Below are 10,128 nucleotides of genomic sequence, written 5' to 3'. Positions count from 1 at the left end.
TTTCAGCACCTTAGACAGAGCTCCGCGGCCCAATGAAGAGCGCCGAGCTCTGTCCAAGGTACTGAAATGCTTCAGCCTATGAGCATGACATCTCCCTGTGCGTCTTGACCTACCTACCTGCCCCGCCTACCTCCCGGAGGGTCCTTCTGCAGGCATCGTTTTCTGCTTGCTGTCGCAGACATTAAAAAGGGTGGGGTAGGAGGGTGAGTACTCCTTCATTTGCAGTGTGCAATGAAGTAAGGGAGTGAGGGCGTCAAAAACAGCGGAGGCGTCACAATGCAGATGTCTGTTCCCTGGACAGCAGCCTGCGTAGGAAGTGCCAGAGCAAAAACAGAGCGAGCTACAGACAGAGCCACCACAGCAGAGGCGAAGAATCTCCCCTTTCAAATAAATAACCGGTTGATGGCCTCCCTCCTCCTCCTCCTCTGCTTGCTCCAGCCTACGCAAGTTCCTTGCCAGAAAATTAAACTCCCTCCTTGGGGAGGCCACCTGCGGGGGAGGAAAACTGAGAGATGACTGCGAAAGAGCAATTTTCACCCACAGGTGACTGGAAACATAAGCCTGGCATAGCCAGCCAGCCAACCTCCCCTCCCAGCCCCCAACCACCACTAGCAGGGCTGCCAGCTGATCAGAAAACAAGCACTCTGGCTCATTTCCTGCCTTTAACAACAGACTGTTACATACAGGAATCAGGAGGGGAAGCTTCTCAGAGCATGGAGATAAGAAAGGTGGCCTGTTGGGGTCTGTACTTCAAATAAAATCAGAGGCCAGAGGTTGGTGCAAAGAGGTTGGTAACCCTCACTGTCCATCCCCAAACTTTAAACCTTTCCTCTCAAGTCTCCAGCCTTCTAAAACCAGGCGTAGCACAGGTGTGCCTTCAACAGATGATGCCCATATCAGTGCATCACTATGGCTATAAAGCTTTACCTGTTGATTTTCTACCTGTCACACAATTGTTAGGCATAGAAGCTCTGCAAGGAAAGGTTGCATGCTACCTTAGCCTTACCTCCTGATCATCCTTCTTTCCCATCCTGCATCTTGCCCATGAGCCCTTAAGGCCACCTCCAGAAATGCTAAATCTAAACCATCTCCTCCCTCCCCCATTACCTGCATCATGCAGTAACCGCAAACTCCCATTGAGGAGTAGCAATACTGGAGGGCAGCAGAAGCAGTCACAAACACACAGGATTTCAAACCACATGCAACTATTGATAATTTGAGTATTCCTATGAGTTTTTGCTATTTTAATCTTGAATATATCAAAACATGAACCTCTGAGCCTTGAGGTGGACCCCCCTGCAATGGAATCCCACCCTAACTCTAAATGCAGTACCAGACATCAGGTATGGAATGGGTCAACTCACAGTAGGTTCACCTGGCAATATAGGACCAGGACTGTTACAAGGTGTCCTCAACCATCATGTCACTGGCCAATATGATCTTAGTATGGACTTCTTTTTCAATCCCCTTAATAGAGTATTCCCAGAGGGAATAGGAAAGGTAAGATGGAAAGTAGGATGCTGAAGAATATTTGGAGGATGGGTGTGAATGCCTGTGTCCATTCTGGGTGCCACAATTTAAGAAGGATATTGACAATTTAGAAGATGTGTAGAGGAGGGCAACCAAGATGATCAAGGGTCTGGAAACCAAGCCTTATGGTGAACGGTTGAGGGTGTTGAGCATGTTTAGTCTGGAAAAGAGGAGTCTGAGAGGAGATATAATGGCTGTCTTCAAGTATCTAAAGGGCTGTCCCATGAAAGATGAAGCAGGCTTGTTTTCTCCTGTTCTGGAGGGTAGGACCTGTGGGATGTATTATTACTAGAGCAGTCAAGTACAACATTTCCCTGTTGCCTAGAATGGACACACAGGGCAATGTGGCTCCAGACAGGGAGGACTTCCTGTCATACATGCTCTGGAGCTTCCTCCCTCTGTGTGTCCATTCTAGGCAACAGGGAAATGTTGTACTTGACTGCTCTAGTAATAATACATCCCACAGGTCCTACCCTCCAGAGCAGGAGAAAACAATGGGTGTGACCCTAGCTGGCCAGATAAAAGCGCTGGCCACACAACCATCTTTCTCTTGGATTCTTACTCTTACTCTTACTCTTGTACTCTCACTCTCCTGGCTCTTAGCCAGCACATGGCTCAACCTTCACATAGGATGGAGCCCGCAAGCAGAAAGTCTGAGATGTAGCTCACACTTCTTTTCACTGTAACCATAAGATAAAGCCTGCCTTCAGATTACTGCTGTGAACTGAATGTGAGTAACACTTTATTCTTACTTTTAAAGAAAATTGTTGTGTTATTATTATTTTAAGAGGGCAATAAAGGGGAAACTTAACAGGAATAATCCAGACTGTAGAAGCAAAACTGGATTGCTTAATCAAAGGATTCTAATGAATCATCAACTTGTTTCCAGTAAATTGCAAAGGGAATGTGCTCTGCTGTTTACTCTCTAGTGTGAGTGAGGAGGGATAATATCAAAACAATATATACTCTCCTACCTTCCTTAATACTACCTTGCTTAAAAAACAGGACCTGAACCATTGGCTTCAAGCTACAAGATAAGAGATTCTGACTAAATATCAAGAAAAACTTTCTGATTGGGAGAGCCTTTTGACAGTGGAATATGGACTCCCTTGGAACAAGGTGGATTCTCCTTCCCTTCCTTGGAGGTTTTTAATCAGAGGGCCATCTATCATGGGTGCTTATTTGAGATCCCTGCATTGCCGGGGGTTGGACTAGATGACCCTCAGGCACCCCTCCACTCTACAGTTCTATGATTCCATGTCTCCTTTATATTTTCCGGATATGTTCACAATATTTGGAAATTAATTAGCATCCTGCTGCCTTGCACTTGCACCACCATACTTTGTTGTGAGACTGGGCCCAACAGGCTACCATTAATATGATACACTTCCCATTGACAGAGCATCAATATGATTCAGCAACCACTCCACATATTTCAAAAGTAAATGGAACATGATTTACAACCCATGCTTCAACTCAATTTAAACTCCCTTCCTGGTACTTAAGGGAGGTGGAGCTCAGAAAGGCTCATTAAGGGGGAAATGATTAATGAGGGCCCATGACACCACAGGGATGCCTGGGTCACATGCACTTCATGCTTGCATCACTCCCCCCTTCTCACTGCCCTGGCAGTAGCCACACACAAACATCTCCTTCTCCAAATCCCCTGATTTCCAAACCACTGGCTAGCAGTACAATACTTGGGCTGCAATCCTGTTTCCTTACTTGGCAGGGGTTCCACTGAATGCAGTGAGAGTTATTTCAGAGTAAACATTCCTAGGAAATGTGCCCTTTTGGCCCATTGACTGTTACTCTTTCCCCACACCATTCCCTTTTTATATCCCATTTTAAAGGTCCAATTTTCCTACTCTGGAACAGGAGCCCAGAACTCAAGTCCTGACTCTGCCACCAAACTGCCAAGTTGTGTTTAGAATAGTGATGGCGAGCCTCTGGCCCTCCAGGTGTTGTTAGACTCTGAACTCCCACTGAAGGGGCTGAAGGGAGCTGGAGTCCCGCAATAGCTGAAGGGCCACAGGTTCCCCATCTCTAAAGAACACATCCCTGCATCTTTTTCATAAAGTTAAAAGACAAGCTGTAAAGCACTTTGCACTGCCATTGGAATGGCCCCAGAAGCACATACTTTGCTGGTTGCTCGCTATATATTGATTATAGATCATTCATATATATAATGGATGATATATTTCTAAAAGGAATGATGATCTTACATTAATAGGCCAATTAACAAGCATACATTTAAGTATAGATTTGTCATTAATAGCTATTATTTAAACTTAAAGGTACCACTTCTGTGCTTTCTTTAGATGCTACTTTCTTTTTGTTATTATTGGTGTTACAATATGTAAAGGGGAGGAAATTAAGATCAAGAGGGAGACAAGAAGAGTGCCACCCTTTGGCTTCAACTGTGGGGTTTCTCTGGTTAATTTGCTGTGCCCTCTTCCTACCTTTGGCTTGCAGGCTGTTTCCATGCCTCCTCCCACCCTCTTATGCCCCAGCAGCTCCATAAAAGGCTCTCTCATCCTCCCCCCACCTCCAAATGCAATCAATTTCTGTCACCCATGCACAGGTCTGGAAAATTAATAAGGAATGGAAAATGAAGAGTCATCCTGTTTCAAAACGCCAGGAGATAATGTGTGCAGGGAAGGATGTCTGTGTAAAAAAAGATGATGAAAAAATGCCAGTGCACAGCTTTGAGGAAATGGTGGTGGTATGTGCTGTTGTTGTTGCAGCCACAACAGCAGTGGGATTGCACTCCAGACAGATCTAGCATAAAGAATGCAAAGGTTCATTTAGCTCACCATCCTGCTCCTCACAGAAGCCAGTCTCTTACTCCTGAGAAGTTTATAAGCAGAAACAGCCTTGCCATTTGCTTCCCATTTGCTCCCAGCTGGTATTCAGAGGTATCCTGCCTCTGGGGTGGAGTTGGGCTACAATTCCTACCATCCCTGACTATTGGACCATGTTGGGTGGGGCTGGTGGGAGCTGGAGTGGCAACATCTAAAGGGCCAAAGGTTTCCCACCCCTCACTTAAAGCTTCCATTTAGCAATCATGGCTAATGGCCATTGGCTGAACTTGTCTGACAAAACCTTCCATTTCAGCAAGCCTGTCCAGACGCATGATGGAGTTATCTAATATCTATATTTGTTTTACAAGTGCTATTGATTTTATCGTTGTTTCTAAAGAGTGATGCAGTTTAGGAACTGGCTCCCTCAGTCATGTGTATTTAACTCATAAGCCTTAACCCATCTTTACCACCTTTTATTTCACTAAAATTCTGGATACAAGCATTTGTGCTACTCTTCATCAGGGTGGTATTGTGAATCTGCAGATAGGACAATAGCTAGGGAAGCATCCTATTGACCTGCCTCTGAATATCAGAATGTTTTGTGCGTCCCATTTCTCCCTTCCACCCCCACCTCCAAACACAGATGCAAGTTCTGTCTAATTCATCCACTTCTATCTAGACTGTTTTAAGATTAACAAAATGAAAGGTTTCAATGATGCTGGATTCAGATTTATAAGTCACATTACACAAAATCGTTGATGGAGGACATCTACTCTGCACAGCAGGCTATGCCTTTAGGTAAACTTAATTGGCCTGCAAGCCAGGGGGAGCTGCATCATAAGCACGGCAGCTGGTGTTTTTTAGGTGCCTTTCACAGCATCACAATAGGATGTTGGGGCACAATACACTGGGAACCTACTTCTTTGCCTGCGTATTCACTAAGACTTTAAAGCACATTGGAAGTACATATCTGGGCACTGTAGTTTCTTAGGGGCTGCTGGCAATTGCAACTCTGTGAAGTGTAAACTGCAGCACCCAGAACCCTTCAAGGGAAAGAATATGCTTCAAAAGAGTATTCAAAGGTATGGTGTGTACACAGCCTTGGTGGATTGTACACCATGTTAGGGTGGAACTACCCATGACACTTGACACAGAGCTGCCACTCAAACTGGCATCCCAGAGTCAAGCTTGTCTTTTCTGTCATATTTTGTAGCACCCCTTTTACTTGAGATTTTCCCATCCTTGCTAGTGAATGACATGAGGAATATCATAGAATCATAGAGTTGGAAGAGACCACAAGGGCCATCGAGTCCAACCCCCTGCCAAGCAGGAAACACCATCAGAGCACTCCTGACATATGGTTGTCAAGCCTCTGCTTAAAGACCTCCAAAGAAGGAGACTCCACCACACTCCTTGGCAGCAAATTCCACTGTCAAACAGCTCTTACTGTCAGGAAGTTCTTCCTAATGTTTAGGTGGAATCTTCTTTCTTGTAGTTTGGAGCCATTGCTCCATGTCCGCTTCTCTGGAGCAGGAGAAAACAACCTTTCTCCCTCCTCTATGTGACATCCTTTTATATATTTGAACATGGCTATCATATCACCCCTTAACCTCCTCTTCTCCAGGCTAAACATGCCCAGCTCCCTTAGCCGTTCCTCATAAAGCATCGTTTCCAGGCCTTTGACCATTTTGGTTGCCCTCCTCTGAACACGTTCCAGTTTGTCAGTGTCCTTCTTGAACTGTGGTGCCCAGAACTGGACTCAGTACTCCAGGTGAGGTCTGACCAGAGCAGAATACAGTGGCACTATTACTTCCCTTGATCTAGATGCTATACTCCTATTGATGCAGCCCAGAATCACATTGTGACCATGTTATAGCATGGGGTACGTGACCTTTTCCATTATAGGGAACTTTACCTTCTGTAGCACAGGGTGGTGTTTCATTTTCTGCTGTGGACCCATGCCAAGCACAATGTGTCGTTCCACTCTGAATTAGCGGCCAGGGCTAGCTAGTGCGCTGCCATTTGTATTGACAGCCCATTGGCGCACTGGTCAGGGCTGTTTGACTGCTCGGAACTGAAGCATATCCATCAAAGCTGAAGAAACAGAAAACTATATAGTAATGCCAGGGAAAGTTATTTTCAGGAAACCATTTATAAACAATTACTAGTAAAAAATAAAATAAAAAAGAAGCATATGGCAGTGCCTCTTTAGTCCCTTTTCTCAGAGGCAGATTGGATTCCCCTAGTGTTCTAGCAATCGAAAAACTTTGACCCCTCCACACTGGTGGGCATTAAGGCAGGTGGTTTCTTCAGCATGTCTTTGTCCACACACCATTCCACTTTATTTGATGTTAGCAATGCTTCTCCAGCGTAAACATATTGTTGTCATCTGGAGGGATACTCTTGTGCTATAGCTCGACAGGACAAACAGAGAGGGGGGAGCGTTTGTGGTATCAAAGGTTACAAGATTTCAATAGGAAGATATGGGATATGCACTGACTGGAAACAACGGGGTATGTCCACCCTGCACCGTTTGGCGGCACAAACAGTACTGCAAGCGGGATCACACACAGCCACACCAATGCCATCATGAACACACTGCCTCTCACCACCCCTGTTTTTGTTTTCTAAGGAATTAATTGAAGCTGACTTAGGAAATACTTGAGAGGATACAGAGGTGGGGGAGCATCTTTTGTTTTGATGCACAGCACTAGCTAAATTTTAATCACAGTGAAACATTTCCCCAGCGCTCTCCAATCAGTGATTTCGGTGTTAAGTAAATATGCAGGGTTGTGCATACATGGCCCATTTTTCTCCTCTGAATTTCATTTTGAAAGCAGGACATAAGAAATGGAGTTTGACTGTAGAGGTGACCTGCATCTTTCCCAGTCATGTTTTCCCCTAACAATCCAGGAAAGCGATATCATCATAGGGTTTACTTCCAGGAAAATGGGGGGATGTGGGACAGTAAGAAATCCCCCCCCCCCCCCGTTTTTCTGAAATAAAAAATCACCTTTGGCAGGAATTTTACCTCCCATATGTCACCATTGTTCTAGAAGAAGGAGAAGAATAAGAAGAATTCTACTCATTGATGGAAAATATTACTGAATGGGAGATGTTGTGTTTGGAAGGAGTTAGAGGAGAATTGCTACTTTGTTCAATCCAGGAAACAACGTACTGGGATTGGATCAAAATGGAGAACTATAAAAAGGCATGACATATACTCAGAGTCCTGCAGTGATTTCATGCTCTTTATTGCAGCTTGTAAAACAGTGATTGAATTGCCCCCCAAACCTCAGGCTTTTCTATTCAATATTTACACCATGAGTCCCATCTGACTGGCTGATTCTGCTTCCCTCCTGGAGCCTGATTGCTCTTTTCCTGCAGGCCAATCAGTTGTTGCATTCTATGATCCTACCAGCCTAATAGGCTGATTAACTTCCTCCTGGAGCCTGATTCGTCTTCTCCTGCAAGCCAGTCAGTTGTTGCATTCTAGGACCTGCCTATTGTTCTAGGACCCAAGCTTAGTACATAACAAGGCAAAACATATTTTTTTAATGCTCATAGAAAATATAACTCACTAGTAAATTCCAGAGGGTGATTAAGAGAATTCATGTCAGGATTTACCGCCAGGTTTTCACTCTCCCATTAATTTGCACAAATGATCAACAGTCTGGCTACAGCTAATATAAAGAAGAAGAAGAAGAAGAGTTTGGATTTGATATCCCGCCTTTCACTCCCTTTAAGGAGTCTCAAAGCGGCTAACATTCTCCTTTCCCTTCCTCCCCCACAACAAACACTCTGTGAGGTGAGTGGGGCTGAGAGACTTCAGAGAAGTGTGACTGGCCCAAGGTCACCCAGCAGCTGCATGTGGAGGAGCGGAGACGCGAACCCGGTTACCCAGATTACGTGACTACCGCTCTTAACCACTACACCACACGCACTACCGCTCTTAACCACTACACCACCACACATAAAGCATGGGTGGAGAACCTGTGCCCCCCCCCCGATATTGTTGGACTACAACTCCCATTAGCCCCAGTCAGGGGTGATGGAAAGGAGTCCAGCTAAATCCAGAAAGTTCACAGGTTTCCCATCCTTAATATAAATCATTGCAATTGTATATACTGTATATTGAAAGCAGGTAAATACATAATTCCATAAACCATGTTTAAACTCTCCCAAGAAAGACAACAAATATCCCCCTGAAAGGAAAGGAAAAAGGAAAGGAAAATAACAGGATTTTTCTGATGAGGTTGGAGTTGATCTCTGGGGTAGGCTGGTTGTCCATTTGCAGCTCAGGGAAGATCTGTCTGAATGGCAGAAGCAGGAATCTGTGGCCTTGCTGCTGTTGCACACACTTTCCCAATGGCGGCTAATAATGATCCCTGCTTGAGCTTAATTACCTCCCTACTATCATGGAGGGCAAAAATCACTAGAGCTGTGAAGTGAGAAATTTACTAGATTGTGCTGCCTGCTGTGAAAGCAATGACTGTGCAGTCCCATCTATGAGTATTGATGTGGGGAGAAGGGAGGGAAGGACTGGTCTTCAAGACTTATATGGGAGAAGTGGTGTGCAAGATTCTCTGCCCCCTATTCTTTTAGCAGGATTCTTTGCCTTTTATAACAGCTGTGAAAGTAACAGAAATCCGGCTGCTGAAACCTACATGTTACAATAGGGAAATGTTCACCTAAAGGCAACAGTGCTCTTGTTGTATATATAAAATTATATAATACACACAAACACAGGTTACACAGAAACTGAGAAAATGACAAATTGTTCTTTGAACATCAGCTATTAAGGAGTTTTCTCATAGGTGGTCAGACAATTTGTGTGCCTCTCCCACTATAGGCTATTCTGACTGGGAAGAGCTTTGTAGTGATTCAGACAGAGACTCTTCCCCAGTACATGCTACAACCAATGAAGACTATGTTCTACTTCCACTGTCGGGGGGGGGGGAGGCCTCTAAATATCAGTTCCTGGGAATCACAAGTGGAGAGAGAGTTCACTGGGCTCCCTCATTCCTGCTTGTGGTCTTCCCATTTTGGGCATCTGGTTGTCCACTGCGGCAATAGGCTGTTGGACTCAAGGGGCCGCTGGCTTGATCCAGCAGCCAGGCTCTTCTTACCTTCTTATGTGCCTAATCCTTCTTTCCTTTTTTCTTTATTGCTGGAGATGCCTGGGATTGAAATTGATATGATCCCCATGCAAAGAACATGACCTGCCACTGAACTATTGACTCTCTCCTACACTAGGTACCAGAAAAGATGCCCAAAGGCTGTCAATGGTTGCAGTCCCTTAACACCTGGAATGAAGAACCTGCTGTTGGATGGCGACTCTCATCAGCCCCAGCTACCAAGCACAATTGTCAGGGATGGTGGGAACTGTAGTCCTCGAGCAGCTACAGAGTCTCCATCTACACTTATCCTGGGAATACATGGAGTTACTTTAAATTGACTGAAGCCATTTGTTCAGTCAAATCAGTTTTCACCCAGGTGGGGGCACAAGAACCAGGAGTAGTCCAGAGACACACCGTCAGACTCCCCATGTCTCTTATTCCAGTGCCAGGATCTGGATGGTGAACTACTTCTGAACAACAAAAATGCACTGAGCAAGACTTTGGAAAATGATGTTGCATTTGACAGGTGGCAATTAAGTGCTGCCACCACCACAACAAAGGACTCCCCCCCCCCCCAAATGAAAGGAATTGGGGAGAGGGAAGTGGCAGGGCAGACTTTTGCCCCCTATGGCAAATTTTGTAGATCCAGCACAGCCTTTCAATGACTTAAATCC

The 10,128-nt window shown here is 45.0% G+C and overlaps 1 long non-coding RNA gene across 2 annotated transcripts; it reads left to right on the top strand.

Moving 5' to 3' along the window:
* Positions 1–258: 258 nt before the first annotated feature.
* Positions 259–7,557, top strand: LOC310670050. 2 transcript variants are annotated; one of them, XR_014507501.1, is made up of 4 exons: positions 259–543; positions 2,161–2,260; positions 2,536–2,649; positions 7,397–7,557. It is a non-coding gene; the product is annotated as an uncharacterized lncRNA (long non-coding RNA). The 2 variants fall into 2 exon arrangements; XR_014507500.1 differs by lacking the exon at positions 2,161–2,260.
* The last annotated feature ends 2,571 nt before the right edge of the window (positions 7,558–10,128 follow it).

The sequence above is a fragment of the Podarcis tiliguerta genome (assembly GCF_965153285.1).
Source record: "Podarcis tiliguerta genome assembly, chromosome: 2".
In the NCBI taxonomy this organism is placed as follows: Eukaryota; Metazoa; Chordata; class Lepidosauria; order Squamata; family Lacertidae; genus Podarcis; species Podarcis tiliguerta.
The sequence above is the reverse complement of the archived record's forward strand: the minus strand, read 5'-3'. Positions and strand labels throughout refer to the sequence as shown.